General features: G+C 37.8%; 1 long non-coding RNA gene across 1 annotated transcript; it reads left to right on the forward strand.

Moving 5' to 3' along the window:
- Positions 1-956: 956 nt before the first annotated feature.
- On the forward strand, positions 957-5,720 carry LOC118235507. The gene is made up of 3 exons (XR_004766864.1): positions 957-2,595; positions 2,745-2,895; positions 5,574-5,720. It is a non-coding gene; the product is annotated as an uncharacterized LOC118235507 (long non-coding RNA).
- The last annotated feature ends 1,228 nt before the right edge of the window (positions 5,721-6,948 follow it).

Below are 6,948 nucleotides of genomic sequence, written 5' to 3' on the forward strand. Positions count from 1 at the left end.
CTGATCTTAGATTGGAACAAAGTTCCGAAAGCTTAGATGAAGGTTGGGCAGACAATTGGGGCTTTAAAATCTATTCTTCTAAGTCTAAATGCAAATTTAATACAGTTTTATTGTTTTTGGATCTGCTGCCAAGGCGACTCTTGATAAACTTGATATTGTTCTGGCAAAAGGCACAAAGAATTTGCAGAACTACACAAACTCCTGTCTTATTAGTAGAGATGGGAGAGATTCCTTTTGGATCAAGGTGTGTAAAATTAAGATTGCAGTATTTTGCTGAATTGAATGGCTTGAACAGCCATAAATTCCCAGCTAGGTGCCTTATTCAAGAAATTGGAGGATTTTGTAATAAGAATTTAAAAAGACATTTTCTGGGAAGTGTGAATGAACGGCCTGGGAAGCTATACAGTGGTGATGAAATGATTATAGATCATCCTTGCTGGCCAGCTAACCCCTTCTGGTTACTCCCTGATCCTGAGATGGACCTCACTTTATTAATCTTTATTAATTATTAAATCAATCTCCTACCACTGTTACGCAGATGATTTACAGCTGTACCTTTCCTTTAAACCTGATTAAATGGATAAGCTGGCTGTCATACAGGACTGTGTAGCTGCTATCAAGGTCCGGATGTCAAACAACTTCCTTCAGTTGAACTCAGATAAAACTGAGGTTCTCGTTATTGGCCCCGACAGTGTAGCGTCCAAAGTGCAGCAGTGTATCAGTCCGTGGTCATCAAATATTAAGACCAACTCAAAAAATCTGGGTGTAATTTTTAACCAGCACATGAATTTTGAACAAAACGTCAAGATGCTGACTAGGTCATGTTTTTCCAGCTGAGAAACATTGCAAAATTAAGATATGTGGTGTCTGCTTCTCAGCTGGAAACAATTATCCAATCTTTTATTTCATCCCGTCTAGACTATTGCAATGCGCTTTTTACTTGCCTTAGCAAGTCAGCACTGAATCGACCCCAGTTGGTCCAGAATGCCGCTGCTAGGCTGCTGACTAGATCCCGCTGAAGGGATCATATAACCCCCATGTTGGCCATGCTTCACTGGCTACCAGTTAAATTCAGGATCAATTTTAAAATCATGGTGACGACTTACAAGGCATTACATGGTCAGGCTCCTGCATACATTAGTGAACTGCTGTCTCCATACTCCACCGGTAGGCCTCTTAGGTTTTCGGACCAAGGACTGCTGGCTATCCCTCGGTCTAAACGGAAGACGAAGGGTGATCGTGCTTTTGCCACTTTGGCGCCTAGGTTATGGAACAGCCTTCCCATTGATTTCAGATATGCAAACACTGTGGACACTTTTAAGCGGTGTCTAAAGACTTATTTGTTCAGACAGGCTTTTAATTGGTGCCCAAATTGCTTTATGCTGTTGTTTTTACCGATGTGTGTGTATGTGTGTGTGTATACATTTGCTGCTTTTATTTGCACCTTGTGAAGCATTTTGTGGCCCTTGTTCTTGAAAAGTGCTATATAAATAAAGTTTACTTATTTACTTAATCGTGATTAAGGAAGAAGGTATAAGCAGGGTCAGACTTAGATGTTTAAAGTTTGTAATCAGCATGGGTGTGCCTCTTGAAGACTTAGACAGATGTATCTAAAGTTCCAGAAAGCAGAAAGGCTAGATTTGGAATGTATGTGGCACAACTTGAATTCAAACAAGGTAATCAAATCACAGATGAGGTGTTGGTTTTTACTGCTGATCTGCTAGCGATAATTTGGCTGCTATGGCGGATGAAGAAAGCGAGACCTGGCAGTGTCATTCTGCTTCAGCTTCTGTCTTGTTGGCTTTGATGAGCCGTAAATCAGAAGCACGTCAGATCTAGTGAACAAGATTCTGATGTATTTATCCACACTACAGAATACTTTGGTATGTGGGATGGGAAACAGTAAAATGTTCAGTGTTAGTTCAACTCGTAACAGAGTACATATGGTGCTACTATGCAACCAAGCAGGACCATATATCCTCTGTCAGAGTTGAATGTTTTACTGTGTTCTGTTGGTTCCGGGACATTCTGGGCTTGAGGGAAATTGACAGGTGGTACATCTTCGCAGAATATCAGAATCATATCAAGAGGGAATTATAAGGCCCATGGCAGGAGATATGGGAAAATTATGAAAGAGGGAGGCTTTAGCCTACCTTTCAATTCAAGAATCCATCCAAAAATTTAAATATCTATGACAGGAGAAAGGATCAATGTAATTAAACTAACAACATTAAGACTGGGGCACTGTGGGTAAATCGATGGTTAAACATGGTAGGGAAGCGCCCAGATCGGTTATGTGATTTGCATGCCTGAGTTGAACATATTATAACATTTAAGAATTACCAGAAGTAGAAGAGGATATTATTCAAAGATGTTTCAGAATTATGAGTTCGAAACAAAAAAAATCAGCAACAAATTTAAAGGAAAGTTGTGAATTTTTTGGAAGTTTTTTATTAACCAGCGGAGGGCAGTATAGGCCTCGAACCATTGACATTACCGAAAATTGTAAAAGAAGACAAAGAAGACGTCATTGTGTTTTGTCAACGCGCTTGCGTATAAGAACCTTTTACTTGAAAAAGAACGGAGTCTCGAATGGTACGTCAAATATAATGTTTTGCATATAATGTTTCATGTTTTAGATCAGTGGTAGTGTTATTGCTCGTATGAATGCAGAAGCAAAAATTATTGGTGCATACAGTTAGCTTGCCTGAATTTGCCATTTGCGTTTTGTATTCGTGTTCCAGGAGCTGTTGCCACTGCTGAAGACCCATCAGCCATTGCAACTAACCAGTCAGCAACTACCTTCTCTTCGGAGCAACCAATCAAATATCTGTGAAAGACTGAGGGAGCTGGGGGGCAGATACTGTCAAGGAGCTGAACCCTCCCACTACACAGGTAGGAGGGGAGAGGATGCAACTCTTACACTGCAAAAAATAAAGGTTAATTGGGGTTCTATATAGAACCTTTAGGTTATTTGAATAGTATTTTAGAACCATATTTCAGAAAAGGTTCTGTCATAAAAATAACAAAACCTTTAGGGTTCTTAAAAAATTCAATCATGAAATAATAGTACCTTCAGGGTTCTAAAAAGGTTCTATCGTGAAATAATAGAACCCCTGGGGTTTTAAAAGTTCAAAATATTTAAAACACAGGCACGTGAAGACAGAAGAGTCACTGACGGTTACAATCTACATTTTGACACGGTGAGTGAGTGAGCAGATTGTATCTTCTGTAACGTTGACATTAACTGACATTTCATTTGTGTGATTAACCAACAGTTAATGTATGACTTAACTGTTAGCACAGTTAATGTTAGTTTTGACTTGAATAAAGCTGACCGGTAAGTAGCTGAAGTTCAAGAATATTCACAGAGAAAAAAAAAGACTACGGCTCTGGCTATCATTAGCCTACATGCGATATATCATAGCTAACACGCAACTGGCTAGTTAAATGCTATAACTTACAAGGCAACGGAACAGGGCCCGATTTCTCAAAAGCATCGTAGAGTCATTTTAAGATTGTATTTTATTTTCCTTGTTATTCATTACAAATCTGATTCAAACTGTAAGTTCCTTAGGAGACATGTGTACGGGTTAAAACGAAACTTCTTTATTGTCAGAATCCAAAAACAATGAGTACACAAATGAAATAGATAACTCAAAACTAAATCTAGACTTTCCTTTACATTTTCCTCTTTAAACTAATGAATTGACACACGGTCGAAAAACCGTGCGGCCCCACTCTCTAACAAACCCGAGAGACTTTTTACAGTCTCTGGAGACTTCCAGACAGGTTGAGAGGTTTACACATTGTTACTTCTTTCTTAAAGGAGTACCATGGTGGTTGAACGTGACACTTCCCAGTTGTCTTCAGGCAACAACAAAACAAATGTGCATAATTTTTTTATTCTTCAGTCATTTCAATGTACTTTAAAACGTATTTTTCTAAGCCTAAATTTCCCACTATAAAAATTCACCCGAACCGTCTGGGCGTGGTAATGAGAACTGTCAGTTAGCTATGATTGACAGACCGTGCCCCGTTACTATAGCTTCCCCCATGATACGCTCTCTTTGGGAGACTGAATTTTCACAAGCTAGCTAGCTTAGTAGTATATCAAGTATCGATAGATAGCTAAGGTAAGGACGTTGACTTATATCCAATTATAATTTTTGCTATCTAGCTAGCCAAGTTAAGATAAAAGCACAACTATAACGTCCTCATAAAAGCAAACTAGTAAGCTAACGTTATCGATAACATTGCCTTATGAAAGCAAACCTCCTAGCTAGCTAACGTTAGCTAGCTAGCTAAATGAATATAACCAGAAATAATCTAAAGGCACTCTAATTTAAGTGAACCTAACGTTAGTCAAATATTTGCATTGTCTGAACAGCAGGGCGGTGTGTCCTGTCAGATTTCTTTACGGGGCGTGGAAATGGGAGTGGTTACTGTATTCGTGACGTAGAAAAATGACAACTTTCTCAACCGGTTGAAAATAGGACGATGAATTTAAAACGCATATTTCTCCAAAAATACAGAACGGACATATTTAATACTTTGCTTACTGTGTTTCTTCAATGCCTCTTGTGCAAATAGCACATAAAACCGAGAAAGTGTGAAAATCACCATGGTACTCCTTTAAAGAGACATGCGCTAATTATCTAAACCATAGAAACATAGGTCTACCTGAACACTATCACTTAAGAATACTATAATGAAATTATATGTTAATATATATACATATCAATAACATAGATTTAGCTCCTACACTAACTGTCATAAAATGAGACAGGCAGAGAGAAGAAAATAGAGAAACGGAAACCAGCAATGAAAAACAAGGAAAACAAAATTATTTAAGATCATTATTTCTTTAGCAAGCCTGTTCATATTGAAACTTGTTGCAATAACGTCACTAAAGTAATGACTGGGAATGTAGCTAACTTAGCGTCCATATGTTTTGCCATCAAGACTTGACTCAAAGCGAAGCCTAACGTTAGCTAAGTTGAATAGCCTACTGGTTACAAACCTCAGCCGGGCTCGGCGTCTAGCTGCTATCGTAACATTAAAAATCTGTTTTTCAAGGGAGACCTGGGGGGTATACTACAGGATTACTGAGTTAGCTGGATAACTGCGCTGAGTAAAACCCGGAAGCATCCAAAATATGGAACATGGATTGAAGTAAAAAGAGCCGTTCCGCGTTTTACTCGGCGCAGTTATCCAGCTAACTCAGTAATCCTGCTTCATATTATACCCCCTGGTTCAAGGGAGATCCCAAGGGAGCAGTGACTCCTCGAAAGAAACGATTCCTCGAAAGACTATCCGCCTTAAAGCTATGCAACCATTATAACACCAATATCTGATTGTGTATTTATTTATTTATTTATTCATCAACAATAGACAGACAGTGAGCTAGCTAACAATAACAGTCAGCAACATTACAGCTTGTTCAACTTTCATTGACTAAATAGTTTTTTATTTGAATTTTGTTTGTAGTTCCAAAAGGGAATAACAATAACCATGAAATGATTTTATTCTTGATTTATTACAAGTATTTTTCTATTTCTTCTTGATTTCAGATGGATGTTGAGAAATGGAGTACTGACACATGCAAACGGCTTCAAAACATAGACCTTATTGACGGCAAAGAGACTTTGTTCTTATTTTATGCTGTACTGTACTATTGCACTGTTAAATCTGAATAAATTGAAATGTTTTTCCCCTGAGATTCTTGTTTCTTCAAAACAGAATGTCACATTCAATAAATTATATTTATTATTATTCATAAATAACAACAATAATAATAATAATAATAATATTGAACTCTTTCTGGTTCTACAAAGAACCCTTCTTTCTAAAAAATGGTTCTATTTGGAACTAAAAAGAGTTCAATAGCATTCTTAAAATTTATTTAATAAAGGTTCTATATAGAACCCAAATGGTTCAATGACATTGCACCCTAAGGGTTCTTTTTAAAAATAGAATCATTTAGGAACTTTTTTGGGGGCCATATATAAACATTTCTATTGAACCCTTTTTGGTTCCATATAGAACCTTTTTTTTTTTTACAGTGTACAAAGCACTATAAGCCATTAACACATGCAAAATCTAGGACTACCATTAAAAGTACTGATATCAAAATTATGCCAAGTTACAATAAACAATATTGCCTACCTTAGCTAACACAAATGCAACATGCTATTCCAAAGCAGTGCTGCTACCCAATGCTTCCTAAATTCTTTCAAGTAACTTGGCCCTGTGTTTTTTCATCTTATCACGTGAAGAGAACGTAATAAATGTTGAAAAAGTGAAGGGGTCTGAAAACTTTCCGAAGGCATTTCCATTTATTAATCATTAATTTATACATACACACATCACTCACACTCGCGCTCACACACCATGGCCTAGATGAGTACTTGAGTCTAATTACCTGATGACTTGTGGCTTTCAGTATTTCAGCATTGTGCCATGTTACCACCCCAAGTGTACATATATTACGAGAACTGCATGTGTGATTGCGGTTCATTTCTTATTTAAATGTGTTCTTTATAATTTGGCATTGTCTCTGTTGGTATTCAGGGATGGGTTTCTCCAGTGTACATAGCATGATCAAGTTTACTTGTCTGGGTGTGTCGGCTTGAGGACTGGCTTGGCTGTGGGAACATGGCTTCTCATCCATGTCTGTCTTTCGGTTTTATTCAGATTCTGTTCTATCTCTGTCCCTGAAAACCTGCCCTGGCATGTATGCCTCATATCTCATGACTTTGTATGTGTTCTGCATTCTTCCATGAAGTGTCTTCTGTATGGTCCATGAATATGATGTGACAAATCAGATGAATATGAATATGATGTGACAGTACATGCCATTTGCGTTTTGTATTTGTGTTCCAGGAGCTGTTGCAACTGCTGAAGACCCATCAGCCATTGCAACTATCCAGTCAGCAACTACCTTCT

The sequence above is a fragment of the Anguilla anguilla genome, chromosome 9, assembly GCF_013347855.1.
Source record: "Anguilla anguilla isolate fAngAng1 chromosome 9, fAngAng1.pri, whole genome shotgun sequence".
In the NCBI taxonomy this organism is placed as follows: Eukaryota; Metazoa; Chordata; class Actinopteri; order Anguilliformes; family Anguillidae; genus Anguilla; species Anguilla anguilla.